The following is a 23,738-nucleotide window of genomic DNA, read 5'->3' as shown; positions in this document are numbered from 1 at the left end:
TTTTAAGCAGCCATATTTTGTTGCTTTACTTTTTGAGATAATTTAAATAATTTGAGTGAATTATTATAAAAAATGGCCATGAAAAAAAAATCTCTCCATCAATTTTTGAGGCTTCTTCATTTTAAAAGACGGAAATTTACTTTAAATTTATATACATTAAAAATTTAAAATTTTATTTTTTGATTGGTTTTATTTATTCATTTGGTTGCTCTATTTTTGTGTGTGTGTGGGAACTTCGTTGTTACTGTTATGCTCACGCGGGACTTGTATATTTTTGTTGAATTTGGGTATTGCTATTTGGTTATTACTACTACACATGTTGCTCCATTAGCATAATTTTATATTATTTTCTTAGGCATTTCTTTATTCATTGTTACAGTTTTATGACACCGCTTGTCTTTCTTATGATCATTAAATGCTAGTCTATTCCTCTTTATTTTATTGTTACTTTTTATTGTTTATTATTTTATTTATTTATTGTGAGTTTGACCAAGAAGTAATTCTTGTTACCTTTTAATTTTAATTTTATGGAATTGTTGTCTTTGAATCTGTTTAAATGTTATATTAGTTTTGATCACTACTCTATTTTGTTCGCTGCAACATCTTGCTACTCTTAATTTATCTAGATTAATTTCATGCATTTGACTACCTATTGTTAGTTGCTTCATTTCATTTTATATTATTTTGACTGATTTCATATGGTTCTGTGTTTGAGAAATACAAATTAAAAAATGACCAAAAAAAATCGAGACCTTTTCATTTCAAAAGACGGGTTTTATTAAGAAGTTGATTAATTTTATTTAATTGTGTTCACTATGTGTGTTGAATTTTATATTCTGTTCTAACATTTTTCTGATTCTTCTTTTTACACCTTTAACTTTTTACTTTATGTTTACGCTTTTCATTATTGACAAAATTGATTACTTGCTATTTGAATACTATTCCACTTTCATGTTTTCTCTAGAATGCCTTGTTTTATATTATTATTATGTTAGAGGTTTTTTTTTTAGATAGTTAATCCCAACAATTATTATGTTATTGATTTTACATTATTTTATTTGGTTCTGGATTATCACTATTCATTCCAAGTTATTTTTCTTTGTTTTGGAATTTTGGTTTCATACTACTTGTTGGATGAGTTGTAAGTTAAAATGGTCGATGAAGAAATTACCGTCGATTTTCAAGGCTTTTCATGTTTATAAGACGAATTTTATTTTTAGTTATTATTATTATTATTATCATCATACTTATTCCTTACTAACACTTCTATTAAGTCTTTTACAGGTACTCAGAATTGCTTTCCGAGGAACCTATTCGAATTAAGTTTGAATAATATATTTAATTTATTATTGTGTATATTATTGACGTTAGGCAAACCTTAGGCCGTTTCTTATATTATTGCTTTAATTTACTCTTTATTATATTTCATTATATATTTGTGCAATATTATCATCTCCTCAATTTAAAAAATGAGTTTAGCTGGGACCCGCAGTTGTGGATTCTAAAGGATGTTAATATCTTTCTTTCGGAATAACTTGAACCCTTTACTTAGGATCCATTGGCTTCGTAGATATTTTTAAATAATTAATTGGTTTCTAATTATTCCAAAATTATGGTGACTTCTTAAATTAAACTATTTTCTTTTAAAATCTCTTTTGAACAGTTGAATTGATTTTTTATGAATCACCACGACGTTCTAATAGGTATATAACACTTATTACAGTTATGCCTTTGAGCTCACTATATAATAGAATTTTATTTTTGTAGTATATATACAGACACATATATTTTAAAATTATTTTGATAATAATTTATTCATTTTTAATATTTTACCCAGTGTTTGTACAGATATTCAGAGATATTTTCTACAAATGATATTCAATTTTTTTTTCTTTCATATGATAAAAGAGTTATTTGTTCATATTAATAAAGTGTTATTCTTTTTAATATATCATAAAATCTACCTTTTTATATGCATTTTTATATTTTTCTCATATTTTTATTCACATAGTTGACGATAATATACTTTACTTAGTACATACTCTTTTATACCTATATTCTTATACAATTTTAGTGCATATTTTTTTTTATATATATGTGAGTTATACTTGCAAATAATAATTTTATCTCCTCTCTTTTTGATAAATTAAGTCTAGCCGGGTACCACATTTTGTGGATTTCGAAGGATACCTAACACCTTTCCTTTGGAATAATGTAAATTCTTAATTAGAATCTAAACTGGTTTTTCGTAGATAGAAACGTGAATCGTACATGTCATGCATCAAATAGGGTTTCCTTATTTTCCTTAATAAATTAGGTGGCGACTCTATACAATAATTAATTCTTTTAGAGTCTATATGTTGTGCTTTATCTAACCTCGGTTAAAAATAGGGCATAACAACTATAGTAAGAAATTTTACACTTGGTAGTATCGAGTAAATATTCAAAAATGATTATTACACACTCAAAAGAAATAACACTTTTTTAATTTATCATCTTATTAAAATATCGTTCACACTCTATTTTTTTTAACAGACTATTTTCTTATAATCTATGAAATTCTCAGAATTGGTGTGTAACAAATGAGCTGAGAGCTCTTATTTATAGGGGTGAAAGAACTCTTCTTCTGTGATTTACCACCAATCTTGCCTAATTTCTTTGACAAACATTTGCAATTTGCAATTGCAAATTGCTGAAAAGTAGGCAACAATTTTCGACTAAGAAAGAAATGGGCATCAACCTCTTATGACTTTTGAAAGATAAGGACTGGACCCCATAAATCTCACCCTCCAGTCCCATTCACTAGAAGGAGGTATCTTCATCTTCTCAGAGAGAGTTCATGCCAACAAGTTTTTGCACAATTCGAATTTGTCCCTTGTTACCACTTTGGTCAGCATATCTGCAGGATTCTCATTTGTAGAGATCTTTTCAACCTGCATAGATTCATCTTTTATTTTTTTTTGAATCCAGTGATATCTCACGTCTATGTGTTTCATCCTTGAATGGCACATGGAGTTCTTGCTCAAGTCTATTTCACTTTGACTGTCACAATAGACGACATACTTTTTCTGATGCAAGCCAAGCTCTTGAAGACGACATCATCTCTTTGCCAGCTTCAGTAGCCGCAATATACTCAGCTTCAATTGTAGACAATGCAAAACACTTTTATAACTTCGACTGCCATGATCTAGCTCTCTCTGAAAAAGTAAATAAATATCCAGCAGTGGATTTTCTGTTATCAAGGTCACCTGCCATATCAGCATCTGTAAAGCCCTTGAAGATTGGATTTGATCCTCCAAAACACAAACATTTATCTGAGCTTCCTCTCAGATACTTGAGTATCCACTTTACAGCTTTCCAATGTTGTTTTCTTGGATTGTCGATAAATTTACTGACAACACCAACTGCGTGAGCAATATCAAGTCTAGTGTATACCATTGCACACATTAAACTAACGATGATGTAGAAATATGGAATTTTGGTCATGCTCACTTTTTCCTCCCTAGTTGTAGGACATATTTTCTTGCTCAACTTCATATGACCAGCAAGAGGTGTGCTAACAAACTTAATATTCTTTATATTGAAGCGCTCCAGTACGCGTTCAGTGTACTTCTCTTGTGACAAGTAAATCTTTCTTTCATCTCTGAGAGGAGTAATCCTCGTGCCCAAAATTTGATTGACATGATCCAAGTCTTTCATGGCAAAAGACTTACACAACTCTTTCTTTAACTCATCAATCTTGGAAATATTTTTGCTCACAATTAACATATCATCCATATATAGTAAAAAAATGATAAAATCATTGTCAGAAAATTTTTGTACAAATATACAGTGATCTGAGGAAGTCTTCTTATAGACTTGCTCCTCCATAACAGATTCAAACTTCTTGAACCACTATCTAGGAGCTTGCTTTAGCCCGTAGAGACTCTTTTTAAGTTTGCACACGTTATCATTTACTTTGAAACCCTCAGGTTATTTCATATAAATCTCCTTTTCTAGGTTACCGTGAAGAAAAGCTGTCTTTACATCCATTTGCTCAATCTCTAAGTTTAGGCTAGCAGCCAAACCAAGAATTGTACAAATGGATGACATTTTCACGACAGAAAAAAATATTTTATCAAAGTCAATATCCTTTCTTTGACTAAATCTCTTAAGAATTAATCTAGCTTTATATTTGGGCTTCAAGCTGTGTTCTTCAACTTCAACTTTGAACGCTCACTTTTTCTTCAAAGCTCTCATACCCTTAGGCAATTTCACCAACTAATAAGTGTATTTCTCATGCAAAGATTTCATCGCATCTTGCATGGCTTCAATTCATTGAATTTTATGCTAATCTTCCATGGCCTAGTCATAACACTCAAGTTCACCCCCGCCAGTGAGTAGCACATACTCATTAGGTGAATAACGAGAGGAAGAATTACGTTGTCTTGTGGACCTACTAAGAGGAATGTTTGATTCATCCACAATTTCATAAGTAGGATCATCATCAATAACCACATCATTGTTATTATCAATATCAACATGTTGATCTGAGACTTGATTCTGAGTATCACTATGATCATCAGGCTCATCAACATCTGCACACTTGTATGATAAACTTGATCAAGATGGACTACGCCATCTGAACTTGAAGGTTCTAGATTTTCCGTTTTTCTAATATCTTCAATGGTTTGATTCTCTGTGAAGATGATAGCATGGCTTCTTACAAGCTTCTTTTCGATCGGATCATATAGCCTGTAACCAAATTCATCAAGGCCATATCCAACAAAAATGCACTGCCTTGTCTTAGCATCTAACTTTGACCTCTCATCTTTCGGCACATGTACAAAATCTCTGCAATCAAATACTCTCAAATGGTCATAAGAAACATCTTTGCCATACCAAACTCTATTTGGAACATCACTTTACAAAGCAATAACAGGAGATAAGTTAATAACATATGCAGCGGTCAACAAGGCTTCACCCCAAAAGGAGTCCGACAACTTTGCTTCAGAAAGCAAACATCTAGCTCTTTTCATCAAGGTTCTGCTTATCCTCTCAGCTAACCCATTAAGTTGAGGAGTCTTAGGAGGAGTTTTCTGGTGTCTAATACCTTGATGCTTGAAGTATTCGTCAAATGGTTCATAATATTCTACATTATTATCAGTATGAATATATTTCAGTTTTCTTCTAGTTTCTCTTTCAACTGAAGCTTGAAACTGCTTAAAGACACATAACACTTAGTCTTTAGTCTTCAAGACATAGACCCAAAGGTTTTTCTTAAGCAGTTGCCAATAAAAGTGACAAAATAGAGTGCACCACCCAGAGTCCTTGTCTTTATTGGACTACATAAATCAAAATGCACCAACTCAAGTAACTCTATTTTTCTTGAAGGAGGGTTAGACTTAAAAGAGACTCTATTTTGTTTTCCAGTCAAGCAGTGCTTACACTTTTCTAATTTAGCACTTTTAAAATCAGACAACAATTTTTTCTTGGACAAAACATTAAGTCCTTTTTTTACTGATATAGCTAAGCCTCTTGTGCCATAACGTTGAAGAGTTATCGCTCTCAACTGCATTCACTATATTGGTACAAGTAGAAGCCATAGTTCATTATAGACCACAATGTTTGTTACCGCGAGCCACAACCAAGGAACCTGTAATGAGTTTCCACTTTCAACCGCCATTGGTACTAACATATCCTTCATCATCTAGAACACCAGTAAAAATTAGGTGCAGACGAACATCTGGTACATGTTTTACATTGTTCAAAACTAGTTTAGGTAATACTAGTTTCTAAACAAATTATACCAACAACAACCATCTTAGATACAGTCTCATTACCCATACTCAAGGTTCTAAAGTCACTAGGAGTATAGGAAGAAAAAAAAACCTTTCTTAATGTCATATGAGACGTGGCATCAATGTCCACAACCCATCTTTACTCATCATAAGCAATCTTTATCAGATTTGCATCAAGGACTGTAACAAGATCTTCGATGGAGACGGTGGCTAATCAATTTTTATTGTCATCTTCTTTATTATCCTCCCTGTCTTTATTTTCCTTCTTCAATTTTCGAAAGAAATTATTTTTGCCCTTTCATGCCACAATGATAGCACTCGATATTCTTAAGTGTGCCTCTGAATTTGCTCCTGCTATGTTCTCTATTTTGAGAACCGCGATTTTTATTTCTCCCCCCAAGAGTCAGTTATCAGGATATTCGACGAAGAAGAACCTTGAGATTTTCTTCTCATTTCTTTGTTCAAGACACTACTCTTGGCCGAATCCATAGAGATCACACCATTCGAAGTAGAATTTGGCAATGAAGTTCTAAATTTTTTCCAAGAATCTAGTAGGGAACCAAACAGAAAAGAGCCTTGAATTTTGTTCGTCAAATTTAATGCCCATAGCAGATAACTAGTTCATGATTCCTTGGAAATTATTCAGGTGATATGTCATCCGAGAATCATCATAATATTTTAAACTTAACATTTGTTTTATTAAAGATATTTTGTTGTTACAGTCTTCTGAACATACAAACTTTCAAGATGCTTCTATAGGGTACGAGCATGTGTCTCCTAGAAATATGGTTTAACATATTATCGCTAACCCATTGCCTAATAAATCTACACACCTGCCTGTGCAACAGATTCCACTCTTTATCTGTTTTATTATCAGGCTTTATAGTGGTAAAGATTAGTTGATAAAAATTCTTGACATAAAATAAATCTTCTATTTTCTCCTTTCAAATGGCATAATTAACACCATTCAAAGTAACAATTCTACTAGTGTTGGCTTCCATCGCTTTTTCCCCAAAATTATAACTATTACAAATCAAAATAAATCTTTTCTGATGTGAAAGTAGACTGTGTTGCAACCACAAAACATACTCAGATAAAACCTTACTCTGATACAGTTTGTTGGGAAAACGCAAATTAACATAAAAATATATATTATCCAAATAGCAAAATAAAAAATAAAAATAATGACACCATTAATTTTACGTGAAAACCCTTTTAAATAAGGGAAAAAACACGGTCCAAGAAGAATAACTGATATCACTATAATAAGAAATTTTACACTGAGTAGTACTGAGTACAATACTCAAAAGTGACCACCACACACTCAAAAAAAATAACACTCTTTTGATTTAACACCTTACTAAAATATCGCTCACACTCTATTTTTTCTACACGGACTATTTTTTTTATAATCTATGGAATCCTCATAGCTCCGTAAATAATTTTTCTCTCTGTGAATTGATGTATAACAAATGAGTCGAGAGCTCTTATTTATAGGGGTGAAAGAACTCTTCTTCCGTGATTTACCACCAAACTTGCCCACTTTCTTTGATCAACATTTGCAATTTACAATTGCAAATTGCTAAAAAGCAGGCAATAATTTTTGACTAAGAAAGAAATGGACACCAACCTTTTATGACTTTTGAAAAATAGGTATTGGATCCCACAATGAGGTCTAGCATAGATTTTCTCCCAAGATCATTGCTCAAGCCATAACTCTTCAAAGCATCACGCCTTGTGAACCGAGAAAGAAATAATTGCATTTACAGTGGTTTTATAATTTTTTTAATGCTGAAAATTGCTTCTATCTTAGCAACTGCTTTTAATAGTAGTAATAGTTTTAGAATTGTTGAATTTTCAGACTGAAGTGGTGTTTTTGAGACAATTGTGACATCTCCATTTAGTGAAATTGATTGGATATTGTCGGGAGGAGGAGTAGAGACTTCTTGTGTCCTCGTATATGGCAAGGGGCAACCTAGAGGGATCAACAATTTTCGAGTAAGCATTGATATTCTTATGTGTGAACAATCCCGACGAATAATATTTTTTTCACTCGAAATGCTTAGTTTACAGATATTTCTTCATATGATCACCTTTGTCAATTCTAAAATGAACAAAACTTTTGCCAACCCGCCCTTCTCTTTATGTTTTTTCATGTGAGGTACCAAAACAGCATATTCGAGTTGTTTGTCATGATTGACCAGAATAAAAATTATGGTAGGTGCTGTAAAGAGACTGTCTTTTCTTCACAAAGAAGAAAAATCAGTAACCTACCGTGATTTCAAGGCTTCTAACATCCTCTTAGTAAGTTATCTATGAAGTATTGTTTTGATATTGATAAGTTCAACTCTTTTTTCACAACAAAGTAAAAGCTAGAAACTGATAATATGAATTATCCGGATTACAGGGCCATGTTATTTGATTTTGGGCTTGCAAAGGATGGACCAGAAGGTGATGATACACATGTCTCAACTCGTGTCGTGGGCACTCATGGCCACGTTGCTCCGGAGTACATAATTGGTAAATTTTTACATTATTAGTGTACTTTAACATGTTATGTGTCTCATTTATTGCGTTACTTCTTATTAGTCCCACTTTTTACAAATACTTAACTTTCATTTTTTTTTAAATAGATTGTTTGACAAGTAAAAGAGATGTGTACAGCTTCGGAGTAGTTTTGTTAGAACTAATAACAGGACGACTAGCCATGGACAAGAAACGTCCCGTCAAGAGCGAATCCTGGTAGATTGGGCAAGATCAATGCTAAGGGGTCCATACAAGCTTGACAGAATAATGGACCCAAACTTGAAGGTCAGTAATTGGCACAAGGAGCCAAGAAGGTAGTTGCATTAGCTTATCAATGCTTAAAAATCACTAAGAGAAGTGTTTATTTTTTTACAAAATCACTGACAGAGAAGCATTTTTGCAGGAAAAAACAATGAAAATTACATTTCGCTGACGGTGTAGCGAAGTGGCCCTTTTTTGTTAAACTAAAAATCGAGTGGCCCTTTATACATTTTGGAGGGAAAAAATGACAGTTTTGGCTCCGGACTCCCTATTTATCTGTTGTACTTCCAATTATAAGAGACATAATTCACCTAAATTCTTTTTGGGCAGATTGATCATATTCTGAATTATTTTTATTGTTATGAATGAGTTACTGATTCTACTTCTTTGTAGATTGTCACAGAATCAGTCTTTTGAGTTTTACTTTTTGATTGTTTGGCATCTTATGGAACATGTTTTACAGAAGCTCGTGGAGCATATTTTTCCATCATCCCCAATTGTTTCAGCACACTAATAAGCTTCTCGAATAGCCTTGCAGAGATACTTACATCTGAACCTCTTCAGTTCTCAATATTGGGAATAATATTATTCTGTCCCACAATCAGCCGGAGCTCTCCTGAACCATACTCATCAGCCAAACGAGCTAGATCATTCATGTCTTCTTCTTGGACAAAACTAACAGGAATAGGAAGATCAATAAAGTTATAGCCTTCCTAAATCTGTATGCACGCTAAGATAATCTTTTCTTTCCCATTGTTTGTGAACCAAGTCATCCGAAGATGCTCATTATTTTTAAAACTCCTTACCGATGTAAGGGTCTCTCGAATTTCCAACACCTATATCAGAAACAATTTGTTCAGTTCCTTCCGTATGAATTTCTTCTAATGGAACATGAAGTCATATATTTTGCTCATGTAAGTTGGAGTTTTCCATAATCCTGCAAAATACAATTACGAATGTTAGATAGCTTACAATTATGAATCTGTCCATATTTATTCAATACTTTCATTGTAAAATATATTCAATAGTAGTGAATGTTCAATCAATAAAATTCCTTCCCAACAACTTGAAGAGCAGAGCGAAAGAATTGGGGACGATATGACAACACTTTAAAGTAGAGTTAATTTCCCCAAACATTCATCCGGAAAATTACCTAGTAATATCACTTTTCTTTGTTTTAGGACCATAATATTACCCATATTTTCATATTTTTCGCCAAATATACTTGACACAATAATAGTAATATTCTCTCTCCTAATGGATGCCATGTCACTTTATTTATTTTTTATTAATATTAATTTCTTTTACTTTTTTAAATAAAAGTTGCCTTACCAAGATATATGCACAAACATATTGCTCTTCAAAATAACAATATTTAGCTTCAATACTTAAAAAAAGCGTGTCATAATTTGCTATAGTTTACAACTAAATAATATTTTACAGGCAAGTGGCAACATCACACTGTAGCATAATATAACCACAAAGGTGTAACGATCTAGCCCATCGTTACTAAAAATATTTATGGTAAAGGTATATGAATCTCTTTCTCATAAGACTAGAATCAATTCCTTGATATGCGAGTGCATTAGTTGTGAATTAAGGTCGTACTATGCTCCTATCTCAAAATTGAGTTGAAAGTGTCTTTCCAATTTAGTTTTGGACTTGATTTCAAACTAGGGTCAACTTTAAAAAATCATATCTCTCCACCTATAATGAATTAGTGTCCCTTGACCTATAAAATTAAAGGTCTATGAGTCTTCTTTCCAATGCCACCTAATTTGACTCATTCGGAGTTCGGAGTAAAACATTATGCCCATTATACTGGACACTATCCGGACTAGGCCGTCAAAGTGGGATTGAGGCCGCTGTAGTGGGATCCGACGTTCCAGAACTTAAAAATGGCGTACTTTTATTATCTCATTCTTCCCTTAAGTGATAAAATAGATGAAGGTTACCCTATAAACCCCTAAAATACTGCTCTAGGCTTGGAGAGAAAGGAGAAAGGAAATTCTAACGCGAGGAAGGCTACAATCCAAGGATTTTAGGCCTGTCTCCATAGATTCTCCTTCCAAAAAGTAAGGATCATGCTATAATCCTCTACAATTGCTTGACACCCAGGTAGGCTAAATTTTCTCAATTGGGTAGTTATAAATTCATTTCCATTACTTAATATAATGTAGATTGATGAGAGATTTCATGCCTAGACCTTCGGGCACGGAGTCTGGTTGGTTAAATGATTGTCATTTGATATTTAAAGTGGGAATGTACATTGTGGATCATGTTTATTATGTGACTAGTGATAAAGGTCCAATCTTTGAATGTTAACCTTGGTGAAAACTATTTAGAAGGCCAATGATCCTTGTGGGATTAAATGTAGACTATTGTTGGATTGTTACGAGATCGTGAGACCTGTGGGTTATGGAAATTTGGTGTATATAGAGGAATGGAATTATATAGACAATTGTGCGTGTTCGTGCTAGTTATTCCTTGTGAATTACTTGAGTGATGTGATCATAAAATAAAAGGTGAATATGAATAACTTAGAGTTGATAAATCCCATGCCATGAACCTATGTAATTACCTATAGCTGTAGATTATGGTTTAGTCTATATCATAGAGGGACTTTTATAGTGATGTAGTAATGTTGTGAAGTTTTCTATGCATTTACTATTATGGTTGGGTGATTGATTGTTGTAATGATTGGTCTACAATTTCAAGACCGTGAAATCCATAATCTTGAATTTACTCTACTAAAAGTGATGCATTGGATAAAGAAGGCTTGATGAAATATTGTTATGCAATGAACTTGTTACTTGATTGTGCAAGTACGTGAACTATTCGTTATGGACTGTGATTGTGGTTGTGATTGTGATATTAGATCGGGTATCATATTTTGACACATATATTAGATCGGGTGTCACGTTCTAACACATATATTGGATCAGGTGTCACGTTTTAACATATATATAGGATCGAGTGTCACGTTTCGACACATATTGGATCGGGTGTCACGTTCTGATACATATATAGTTTGGGTATGAATTTCATGAGAGAACCATTGTGTGGCTATTATTTTTGAATTGATCTTAACTATATGTGTCTGATAGAGAAACTGGTTCGATTATAATTGAGTATCACCATCTTGTGTAATAATTGATATGAAAGGACCAAAGGTCCAAGTGTTACCATGTTGACTATTATATATGAGATTTACAATGTGAAATAGTATATTGCTCTAAAATGGTAAATTGATAATGTGTTCATGTATATGCCCGTTCGGATTATGCTATGGTTGTCAGACTTGTCCGCATCGTAGGCATGAGGTCTTGGGTAAATAAGTGGATAGTAATCGATGCATTATTGAGTGAAATTAGTGACTTAAAGTCAAATATTACTGATGTCATGTGGGTATATGTGTTAAATGGGGGATATGAAGAGAATTTAGAGCATCTGCCTCCGAATAGGTCGCTCTTGCAGGAGGAATCCTGTTATGGCGAGGCCGTTAGAGCGGAATAGGTTCCGCCACAGCGGGCCAATGCGGTTAGAATATGAGCCTTAGCCCACTTAAATGTTTCCCTCTTTCAAGTGATATGTTAATTATTATAGGGCGAGGTGTTGGTGTGAAAACTAAAGGTAGTAGACTAGTTAGACAAAGGTAATGAGCCCCGTAGTTCAGAAACTCATCTATGTGTTAAATAGCTAGGCCTTGATCTAGATTAGAGTCGGTAGTTGACCAACTAAAAGGGATTCGAGTTAGGCTTGAATGACTTTAATAATGTTAATGCAAATGATAAGGGTTTGTTCATAAAGGTTTGGCAGTGTATTTCCTCATGAGCATATTTTCTTCTTGTAGATTTATTTATATTATGCAGTGGGTATCAGATTGGCCGATGATGCCTACCAGTACGTGTTATTTGTACTTATACTACTTTTTCTATGCCACTTGGAATAGTTTGGTTGCAGGGTCAGTGATGGTTTATAGGTGAAGACGAAGATGAGTCTCTGACAACTTCTACTCTTCATTCCTTATGGTGGAAGTTGTGTCTTATTTTTATTTATACTATGTATCTTTAGAAGCTCTTATATCCGTTTAGAGGTGTTAAAGCATTTTAGGAAGTAGTTCCATTTTCTTCTCTCCTTTCGTGCGATTTGTCTCTTATGGTATGGGTTAAATCAAATTGATATCTCTGGATTTTAATTGGTATCTCAACGAAGTAAACTTGATGTCGTTGTAGTGGCTGAAGGGATACAAGCAAGAGGAATTGGAACCGAGAAGGTTCCAATTGGCATCTCGCCTTACAGGTTGTGTAAGTGCATGGATGATAAGTTAAATGTCATCCACGAAGTGAACTAATTAAATAAATTGACTTGCTTGTGTGATGTAGACTTGAATTGTGATTATGTGCAAAGTATTGCCTGAATAACTGCCAAGGTGTGAAGTGTACTTCCCTGATATGATGTGATTATGTGTATAGTGTTGCCTAAAGTACCTACAATGTGTGAAGTATACTTGCTTGAATGGCTAAAATTATGTGAGACCCAATTGCTTAGGTTTTTGTTAACTTGTTGTTAGAAAAAGAGCTATAACTTAGTTATGTGCAATGATCTAGTGATAAATTGTAACGTGATTGATGAACAAGTTGCTGACGTGTTAAATAATATACTTATATGAGAAAAATACAATTTTGAATTGTGCGTGGACTTACCATTGATAAATATGGTAAGGGAAAAGAATGAATTATGACTGTAGAGAAACTCTGATTTCTGGACAGTCAGGATTAGTTGGGAACCATGTGAGAAAAGGGCTATTGTTGTATAATAGCGGAATTTATTGTTGTGAAATAATATGATGCTGAATTTTGTTTTACGCATTGCTTGAGTTGATCTTGGAATTATGTTAAAAGCCTTGATACGATTCATGTGTTTACTAAAGTTAAGACTTGAGTCTGGAAGTTCGGGTTATGTCATACTTGTGATCATGGTTGTTTTAGCTAGTGGATTGAGTTTATGGGGACTCAGTACTTTAGTTGTTACTAGATTGTATTTTTATCTGTGATAATTTTGAACTATTGGATTGAGTTTATAAGAACTCAATGCTTTAGTTGTTTCTAAATTGTGCTCCTAATTATCATGAGGTTATTGGTCTAATGGGGGGTAATGAATGACTCCTTGTAGTGTGCATAGTTGTTATGCTAAGGTAATTGGGAGCGGTAATCATTTATGTGCAGTGTTAGATTCGACTCTAGGATAGTTCATGTTAAAATTCTCGTAAAAAAGAGTTAAATGGGTTAAGTTTAACTTTAGAAGTCCTAAAGGGGATATGATGGAGGAAAGTGTACCAGGGAAAGTTACTAAGGCTACTGTCTCGGCGATTTCCACACCAGCGGGAATATACCGCCAGGCGGGATCGCTAGAGTGGGACCGCCAGAGCAGGAGTTATCCTGCTAGAGCAGGATTTTACGAGACAAAAACCTTAGAAAGAGGTCTCATATTTTGCCTAGTCCCACCCTTCTACTCCAGAACGAGTAATAGTTAATTATGTTATTTCAGTAGTTAAATCTTTACCCATTATATAGTATAGAAAAGAATTTAATGAGAATTTGTATAACTAAGCTATGAGTCATGGGTCACGGGCAAAGATTCAGTTGTCTTGGTTGTTTAATTCGAAGTGACTTGGATAAGAGGGTAGAGTAATGATTGGGGAGATATTGATTGTGGTATTGTTGCATACAGATGGGTGAAGTTGTAATGGACATAGTAGTATGTACATAGATATAAAATATGTAGATATTGGTGGTAAACCTTAGGGGTTGGCAACGTAGGTGATGATTTTGTTTTCCGTAAGTGTTTCATGCACTTGTTAAAGTGCTTCATGATATACATATGTGTATACGAATAGAGAAACATACTAGAATATATGTGAAATTATCACTTGCTGGTCTATTTTGTGATGAACATGTTCCTGGTGATATAATGCTGAAATATTGAATGTAATTGTGGTTGTCTGTATGTTGGGATCGGGTGTCACGTTCCGACATATATTTGGACCGAAAGTCACATTCCGACACAAACCTTGGACCGGAAGTCACATTCTGACACAAATAGGTATTTGTAGGTCCCATGAGATGACCCTCTATTGAAAATGCCTGATATTGGCAAGGATGTGAATCTCATGATACGCCTTGATAGTCCTATTATAATAGGGAATTGTTTGAATTTATCGTTCTTCATTAATGTGTGAACATGCCGAATTGCATTGGTTCTTGAATCATGTGATGGGATAGAGAGTGTGATGTCGAGATCATTGCCGACGAATGTGATTGATGCTCGATTATTGATTGTGAATGAACATCCATATAAACTTAATCGTGATTTGTTGATTCTTGTGTTTGATTCGTGAGATACCTTGTGGTTACTGCTCTTTGAGTTGGGATGATGTGCTACTTATAGCATTGGTTAGGGTGTAAGTACCCGGGTAAAATTTTCCTTAATATGAAAGTTGACAAGGTTTCAGTTAGCATAGAATCCAATGAACCTTATGAATTGGGTGGTTTAGAGCTACTTGACAGTCTAGAGGTGTAATATTTGAGAAAAATTTAAGGTGGTATCATGAAATGTGAGGGACATAGTATCCCATAGAAACTTTTGGAATGGATTTCGGGTTAGTAGAACTTTTCATATAGCAATTGACTTAAAGGGTTTAGTTCGAAATGTGATTTTTCCCTAAGTTGTAATAGTGATTTATAATTTCTTTTGAAAAACTCTTAGATAGGCTCATGCCCTCTCCAACATCTTGTCGTTCGAAAACAAACGAGAGGTAAATTGGTATCTATTTTAATGATCTAACCCGTCATTACTAAAAATATCTATGGTAAAGGTATAGAATCTCTTTCGACATAAGACTAGCATCAACTCCTTGATAGGCGAGTGCATTAGCTATGAATTAAGGTCGTACTTCTCAAAGTTGAGTTGAAAGTGTCTTTCCAAGTTAGTTTTGGACTTGATTTCAAACTAAATCAACTTCAAATAACCGTATCTCTCAGTTTATAATGAATTTAGTCCATGACCTATCAAATTAAAGGTCTATGGGTCTTCTTTCCAACGCTACTGAATTTTTTTCATTCAGAGTTAGGAGTAAAATGTTATGCCCATTTTACTGGACACTATCCATACTAGGCTGCCAGAGTGGGATTGAGGCCACTGTAGCGGGTTCCGACGGGCCTGAACTTAAAAGTGGCGTATTTTTATTATCTCCTTCTTCCCTTAAGTGCAAAAATAGATGAGGGTTACCCTATAAACCCTCCAAAAGGCTTCTCTAGGCTTAGAGAGAAAGAAAAAAGGGAATTCTCATGCGAGGAAGGCTACAACCCATAGATTTCAGGCCCGTCTGCATAGATTCTCCTTTCAAAAGTCAAGGATCGTGCTATAATCCTTACAATTGCTTGGCGCCCAGGTAGGCTAGATTTTCTCAATTGGGTAGTTATAAATTCATTCTCATTGCTTAATATAATGTAGATTGACGAAAGATTTTATGCATAGGCCTTCGAACACGGAGTTTGGATGGTTAAATGATTTTCATTTGATATTTAGAGTGGGAATGTATGCTGTGGATCATGTTTATTATGTGACTAGTGGTAAAGATCCAATATTTGAATGTTAACCTTGGTGAAAGCTGTTTAAAAGGCCAATGATCCTTGTGGGATTAAATGTAGATTATTGTTGGATCGTTAAAAGATCTTGAGACCTGCGGGTTATGGAAATTTGATATATAGAGAGGAATGTAATTATACAAATAATTGTGTGTGTTCATTCTGGTTATTCTCTGTGAATTACTTGAGTAATAAAATAAAAGGTGAATATGAACACCTTAGGGTTGATAAATCTCATGCCACGAACCTATATAATTACCTACTGTTGTAGATTATGGTTTAGTCTATATCATAGAGGGACTTTTATAATGATGTAGTAATGTTGTGAAGTTTTCTATGCGTTTACTATTGTGGTTGGGTGATTGATGTGTTGTAGTGATTGGTCTACAATTCTACGACCGTGAAATCCATAATCTTGAACTTACTCTACTAAAAGTGATACCTTGAATAAAGAAGGCTTAATGAAATATTATTAATGAAGGGAAAGATAGAATGAAACCAATGAAATGACTATTTGTGAACAATTGCATGCAATGAACCTATTACTTGATTGTGCAAGTACGTGAACTATTCGTTATGGACTGTGATTGTAGTTGTGATTGTGAAATTAGATCGGGTGTCACATTTTTACATATATATTGAATCGGGTGTCACATTTTGACATATATATAGGATCGAGTGTCACGTTCCGACACATATATTGGATTGGGTGTCACGTTCTGATACATATATAGTTTAGGTATGGGTTTCATGAGAGAACCATTGTGTGGCTATCACTTATGAATTGATCTTGACTATATCTGTGATAATAGAGAAACTGACTCGATTATAATTCAGCATAACCATCTTGTGTAATAATTGATTTGAAAGAACCAAAGGTCCAAGTGTACCACGTTGACTATTATATCTGAGATTTACAATGTGAAATAGTATATTGCTCTAAAATGGTAAATTGATAATGTGTTCATGTATATGCCCGTTTGGATTATGTTATAGTTGCTAGACTTGTCCGCATCGTAGTCATGAGGTCGTGGGTAAACAAGTGGAGAGTAATTGATGCATTGTTAAGTGAAATTATCGCTGATGTACAGTGGGCATATGTGTTAAATGAGGGATATGAAGAGAATTCGGAGCTTCTACCTCCGAATAGGCGCTCTGGCGGGAGGAATCCCGATGTGAAGAGACCGCCAGAGTGGAATAGGTCCCGCCACACCGGGACAGTATGGTTAGAATATGAGCCTTAGCCCACTTAAATGTTTCCCTCTTTCGAGTGAGATGTTAATTATTCTAGGGCCAGGTGTTGGTGTGAAAGCTAAAGATAGTAGACTAGTTAGACAAAGTTAATGAGCCCAGTAGTTCAGAAACTCATCTATGTGTTAACTGTCTAGGCCTTGATCTGGATTAGAGTTGGCAACGGACCAACTAGAAGGGATGAAAGTTATGCTTGAACGACTTTAATGAGGTTAATGGGAATGATAAGAGTTTGGGCATAAATATTTGGCAGTGTATTTCCTTAAGAACATGTTTTCTTCTTGTCGATTTCTTTATATTATGCAGTGGGTATCGTCTTGACCGATGATGCCTACCAGTACGTTTTATTTATTCGGATACTACTCTTGCTATGCCACTTGGCATAATTTGATTGTAGGGTCAGTGATATTTCATAGGTGAAGACGAAGATGAGTCTCCAACTACTTCTAGTCTTCATCCCTTATGGTGGAAACTGTGTCTTATTTTTATTTATACTCTGTATCTTTAGAAGTTCTTATAACTGTTTCAACTAGTATTCTTGGGGGTGTTAAAGTTTTTTGTAATAAACTCTAGAATTTTGATAATTCAATTATGATGTATTTCTGACTCTTAAGGCTATTATTGGTATTTTGTTAAATTTTCGCATGTTAAATCTGTAAGGATTCTCCTATCTAGGTGTTAGAGTAGGTGCCCGCACGGTCCGGTGGGTTGGGTTGTGACAAAAGGTTTTAGCAAAAGAAGACACATAATGTGTCTAAAGAAGTGGAGTTTCTCTAACTAATATAAGACACTAAACATAATCCCTATTATTTGCTAGAGTTCCTCTTCTTCTGCAAAACAACTACATAATTATTCATTTCTTCACTTTTAAAATGGCTTCTTCTCTTTGCAATAGAAAGTCAATCAACTGATTCAAGATGTACCTGAGCCAACATAGAAAAACAAATTACAACTAAGCAATAAACTTATGGGTAAAAAACCTACAACTAAGCAATAAATTAATGGGAAACAAACTACAACTAAGCAATGAAACTAATGGAAAAAAAAAAACCAAGAACTCATTACCTGAGTTGTAGTTGACTGCTTTGTTAAGTTCAAATTCATTTGAGAATTTACCCACATTTCTGGATGATAAAATTTAGAATAATCCCAGAAGTTCTCATTTTCAGCTTGCTCTAAGGACTAATCTAGAGATTGATTGAAAGATGTGTCAACAATCTTTTTGAGCACATTATAATGACCTCTTGCATTATGATCCTCCTCCTTGAAAATTGAACACCTTCCTTTTACCAAGCCTTTTTTAGAAAGCTTCTGAGGTTTCATATTCTCAGGCTTCTTTCGAGCTCTTTTTTTAGCATCTTCAGCAACTTTTTGCTTCTCTAATTCTTCAGGTTCTTTCCTCCTATTTTTGGGCTTCCTCCCCCTCTTCTACTTCACAACATTAGGAGGAAGAACTTGTCCACCATTTACAACTTTTGGCCAATGATCTTCATGATTTGTTGGGTTGACGTAATGCGAATACACATTCTTAAAGGTGTCAATATCATAGAATGGATTCACACAATCTTCCATTTTTTCACTGTTATCAATAATACTAATGTAGGCATGAGGACATGGTAACCCAATTAGCTCAAATCTCCTACAAGTACAACTCTTAGCCATCATATCCACCATATATATGGCCCACCAGGCCCATTAACCAACACCTTTGGTCCCCCTGAATAGTCAGGTTTAAACATAATAGCCTCATTACTAATTTTGTTAAGTTTTTTTGACAATTTTAGGACAAATCATGTCTTGATATTTGTCAATCCAGATTTTCTTGTCGTGCGACCTCTTCATTAACTTATTCTTTGTCATTTTTAGCATTGTAATGATTGGTTTATTCCTGGAATCAAGTATATACCTAAAAAATATATACATTAGTATTATATAAATAACTATTGATAGAAAAATAATACTCTTTTAACTTACTTGTTGAAGCTTTCACACAAATTGTTGAGCAACATATCACATCTAGTATTTGTTTTGAACAAGGCTCTAGTCAACTTTGAAATGGTCTATCTGGATGATCGAACCATTTTCTTGCCTCTCTATCTTCTTGCTCAATTTTTTCCATACAGTTTTTGAATATTATTTCATTACTGGCAATTGCTGCATTCTATACCAAATCTTTCCAAGCTTTGCCTTTGTGTTTTTCTCTCAAGTTTTGGTACATATGTCTAACACAACTTCTGTGTTCAGCAAAGGGAAACAAGTCCTTAACTGCTCCAATTAAGCCCTGCGCATAATTATTTAAAAGAGTTAAATAATTGACAATGATAAAGAAGATTAAATAAAATATTAACTGTAAAATGATTTACCTTTTGTCCATCTGACAAAAATGTTATGTGATGACTGTTTCTTATTTCTAGATCCTCTCCAAGTATCTCCAAGAACCAACTCCAAGTTTCTTTACTTTCATTTTGAGCTATGATAGCATATGCAACAGGAAAAATACAATCATTGGGGTCTATAGATACTGCCGACAATAAATTTCCTCCAAAGTTTCCTTTTAGCCAGCATCCATCTAGGCTAATGAAGGACCTATACCCTGATTTAAATGCTTCTTTCAGCGCACCTAATGTAACGACCTACTTTCGGCGTTAGGGATAGGCCAATGGGGAAGGATTTCGGGTCAGAAAACTTCGGGTAGTAGCTTCGGCAAATTTGAGCCTAGGTCAAACTTTGACGAATTCTGAGTCAGGTGAACTCTAGGGTGATCACGTGAATGATGGGAGATAAAATTTATAATTTTATTGGACAGGCTGATAGCCAAGGCGATACGGAGCATTTACGGCTTCGCGGAATCGCATTCGGGCGAATAAAACTCTCGGAGTCGAAGTTTGCGTGGGGATATATTTTAATACGTCTTTGAAAGGGGGTGTGTTGTGAAAGGGGAGCTTGGAGCACAAACTCCGAACTCACTGTTCCCGCATATCCCGCCAAAACGGGATTATTCCCGCCAAAGCGGGACAGTCGCGATTAAGTCGTGAAAAAGACCAGAAACGGTCTTTTCTGCAACATTCAGTTTCTAAAACTCCAAGAGGCGACCTAGGGCGATTTCAATTGATTTTCCACGGATTTTCATGCTTAAGGTAAGGTTTTTATTCCCTAGATTCATACTTTGATTCTTAGTAACTAGAAATATGGGTGATAATCATTGGGAAGGGTTTGGACTAAAAATCTAAGGTAGAAAATAGCCCTAGAGTAAGGTTAGGATCATGGGTTTTTGCCGAGGGAATGAAATTGTGTTATATTTCTTGATAGTTATGTCATTATATTGATCCTTGATATGTATTTAATGTTCTAGACCAAAAACGAGAAGAACGAACCCGAAAAGGGAAGGCTATTGCGTTGTAAGGTTCTAAAAGCTTGAATTTGAGATAGGTGACGGTCTAGTTTCCTGTATGTATTTCATATACTGGTTAAATTGCTTCGTGATATGCATGTGTGTATATGAATAGGGAAACATGCTAGATTATGTGTGAAATGATCGCTTGCTGGCATGTTATTGTGATGAACATGTTCTTGGTGGTATAAATGTTGTAAACATTGAATGTTATTGTGATTGTGATATCTTGGGATTGGGTGTCACGTTCCATACATAATTTGAATCAGGTGTCACGTTCCGACATGTATTTGGATCGGGTGTTACGTTCCGACACAAAGTTGATTGTTTATAGGTCCCTTTAGAGGACCCTTGTGTGAAATTATAGCATGTGAAAGACATGAGCTGTGATATTGAGATGTGGTTGACTTGTTCTGTATATGTATATGCCTATTGTGTTCAAATTTACTTGTCTATGATCCGTTTACTGGCTAACCACGTGATCCTACCAGTACATCATTGTTTTGTGTACTGATACTACTCTTGCTCTGCCTTTTTGTTGAGTACAAGGCATATTCAGCCGGTTGCAAAGAGGCCTAGGTTGGAAGATTAGCAAGTTGTTCAAAGTCCAACGGTGAGCTATTTTGTCATGCTGTCGTGGACTTTCTATCAATCTCAGTCCTTCTTTCAGGACTCAAATGTTCGGACAATGTTTCTGTTTATTTATTTATTTCTATTTGGAGTTGTACTCCTGTTTTAGACTTGTTAGTTAGAGTTTTGATACGATGACTTTCAGTTTCTAGGATGTGTTTACTTCCGTACTTCATTGATATTAACCAGGTTGGCTGAGTTTATGGGAACTCAGCATTATTTCTGGTTTATTCCTGCTTCCGCAAGTTTTTTAACTATTATCTCCTAGAGTTTGATAAGCTAGCCATAGAAATGGTTCTCCCAATGGAATAAGTATTGTGGGTGTCATTCACAGCGGATTGGGATCGTGACACCTGACACACATAAAATTCCTAAAACTTTTCTTCAACTCTCCATACCACAACAGTAGATCCAGGATTAGAAGTCTACTCTATATGATAATAGCTTACCATACTGAAGGCTCTCATCTCCAACCACCCATTTTAGTGCTTGATCTTTGGCTCTCCATGCCTTCATATATGATATTGTATAATTTAATTCCTTTCTAACAGTATCTATGATTCCATTTATACTCCAATTTGGATCAGCATTAAAAATTTCAAAATACCTTCTAGCAATATATTTTGGTGTCATGTGGGGATTGTCAAACACCATGCCGCCCTTATGAGTCAAATTGATAGATTTAATCTGCACAGTAGGATCATCTTGACTTAACTTACTAGCATAAATCGTAAATGAACAGTCATCTCGCTTGCAAATATATACCATTCTCTCCATATCATTGGGATAAAACTTTAATGTCGTCTATTTTTAATACCCCACTCCATACAAGCTTGTTTAAATTCTTCAAAACTTCCAAACGTCATCCCTAGTTCTAATATTGGCTGGTCTTTGTGTTTCTCTTCATTATACTCTACATAGGCAACTTTTTCCTGAAGCTTATCTTCTTCTTTTTCAGAACCAACCTCCAACAATTCATCCGAATCTACGTAATCAGATTCAACATCAACAACCAGTGGTAGTACTATAATCGCAGAACTAGATGGTACATCGATAGAGCCTGTTGCAATTTTTGGTTGTCCCCTCCCTTTCACCTTTTTGTTTACAACTATAACCTCCTGAAAGTCATCATCTTTGTCAGAAAGGTTATATTCTGAATCATGAAAATCTTCCTCATCTATAGTATCCTCAACATTATCAATCTCTTCTCCAATATTCACATTTACATCTTTACTATTAATAAGGCTCAAAAAAGATTCAAATTGCAATGTTGTTGCATCTGGATACTCCTACAATAAGCAAATGATGATGAGAAGAAAAATATTTCCTTGTGTCCAGATGATTGAAAGTACAGTGTTCATTTAGAAACAACACTAAGTGTTCTCATTTAGAACAACACTAAGTCAGACATGAACTACAACTTGGAAAGGAAGTTAATAGATGATGAAGTTATGTAATATGTATCGTGCTAGCTTGCTTTATTGTTAGTTTTTCAATTAGTACTCTAATTTTTATTTACCTATATTCTATTCAAGGATTTCTTGTTTATTATAAAAATTTGATTTTTACACAAACTATAAACCTATGTTCAAATCAAACAACAGAAACATTCAATTCAAAAACAAGCAAGCAGAAAACCCCTAAAATTTAAGAACTCAAAATTACTCCAATACCATGTTAAGTTTTCAAATTATTTCATAGTTTACACTTGAAAGATAAAAGAACCAGAAGAAAACTTGAATTTTACCTTGTGGCTATTTCTTTGGTCGACATCAAAGGTATACATCTGCTCGGAAGACAATTCCTTCTGCGAATTTGTCAATTTATTCCTTGAAGAACTAGAGGAGCCCATATATTTTCTTGAAGAATCGGAGGAGTTCATATTGCCTACAAATCACCCAGAACTAGGATACAAAATTTTGCTTTACTGGTGGGTTGTTTTAAAAAGTAAAAGAAATTATTATTAATAAAAAATGAATAAAGTTTATGGCATCCATTAGGAGTGAGAAAATTATTATTATTGTGTCAAGTATATTTGGGGAAAATATGAAAAGATGAGTGAAGTGACTGTTTGGGGAAATTACTCCTTTAAAGTATAATATTCACCTCTCTCGAACATTATATTCGCCTATTTTAATACATTAAATTATTATTTTTTCCTAATGAAGATGTGTCCAAAAGGAGCTTTTTTATGCTTGTAAACAAGAAAAGAATACGCCAAGAAAAGAAGTACAGAATGTTTGAAGCTTT

At 34.4% G+C, this 23,738-nt stretch overlaps 1 long non-coding RNA gene and 1 other non-coding gene across 3 annotated transcripts; one reads left to right on the top strand and one right to left on the bottom strand.

Moving 5' to 3' along the window:
• Positions 1 to 2,620: 2,620 nt before the first annotated feature.
• Positions 2,621 to 2,703, top strand: LOC129901765 (small nucleolar RNA SNORD34). Its single transcript, XR_008769940.1, has one exon. It is a non-coding gene; the product is annotated as a small nucleolar RNA SNORD34 (small nucleolar RNA).
• A 6,163-nt stretch (positions 2,704 to 8,866) lies between these two features.
• Positions 8,867 to 23,419, bottom strand: LOC129898715 (uncharacterized). Of its 2 annotated transcripts, none has more exons than XR_008769434.1 (5): positions 23,236 to 23,419; positions 19,831 to 22,777; positions 19,442 to 19,748; positions 18,533 to 19,373; positions 8,867 to 9,504 (listed from the first exon to the last, which is right to left on the bottom strand). It is a non-coding gene; the product is annotated as an uncharacterized LOC129898715 (long non-coding RNA). The 2 variants fall into 2 exon arrangements; XR_008769433.1 differs by lacking the exon at positions 8,867 to 9,504 and adding an exon at positions 18,221 to 18,390.
• Positions 23,420 to 23,738: the final 319 nt, after the last annotated feature.

The sequence above is a fragment of the Solanum dulcamara genome, chromosome 8, assembly GCF_947179165.1.
Source record: "Solanum dulcamara chromosome 8, daSolDulc1.2, whole genome shotgun sequence".
NCBI lineage: Eukaryota > Viridiplantae > Streptophyta > Magnoliopsida > Solanales > Solanaceae > Solanum > Solanum dulcamara.
This window is presented reverse-complemented; position numbering and strand designations above follow the sequence as displayed.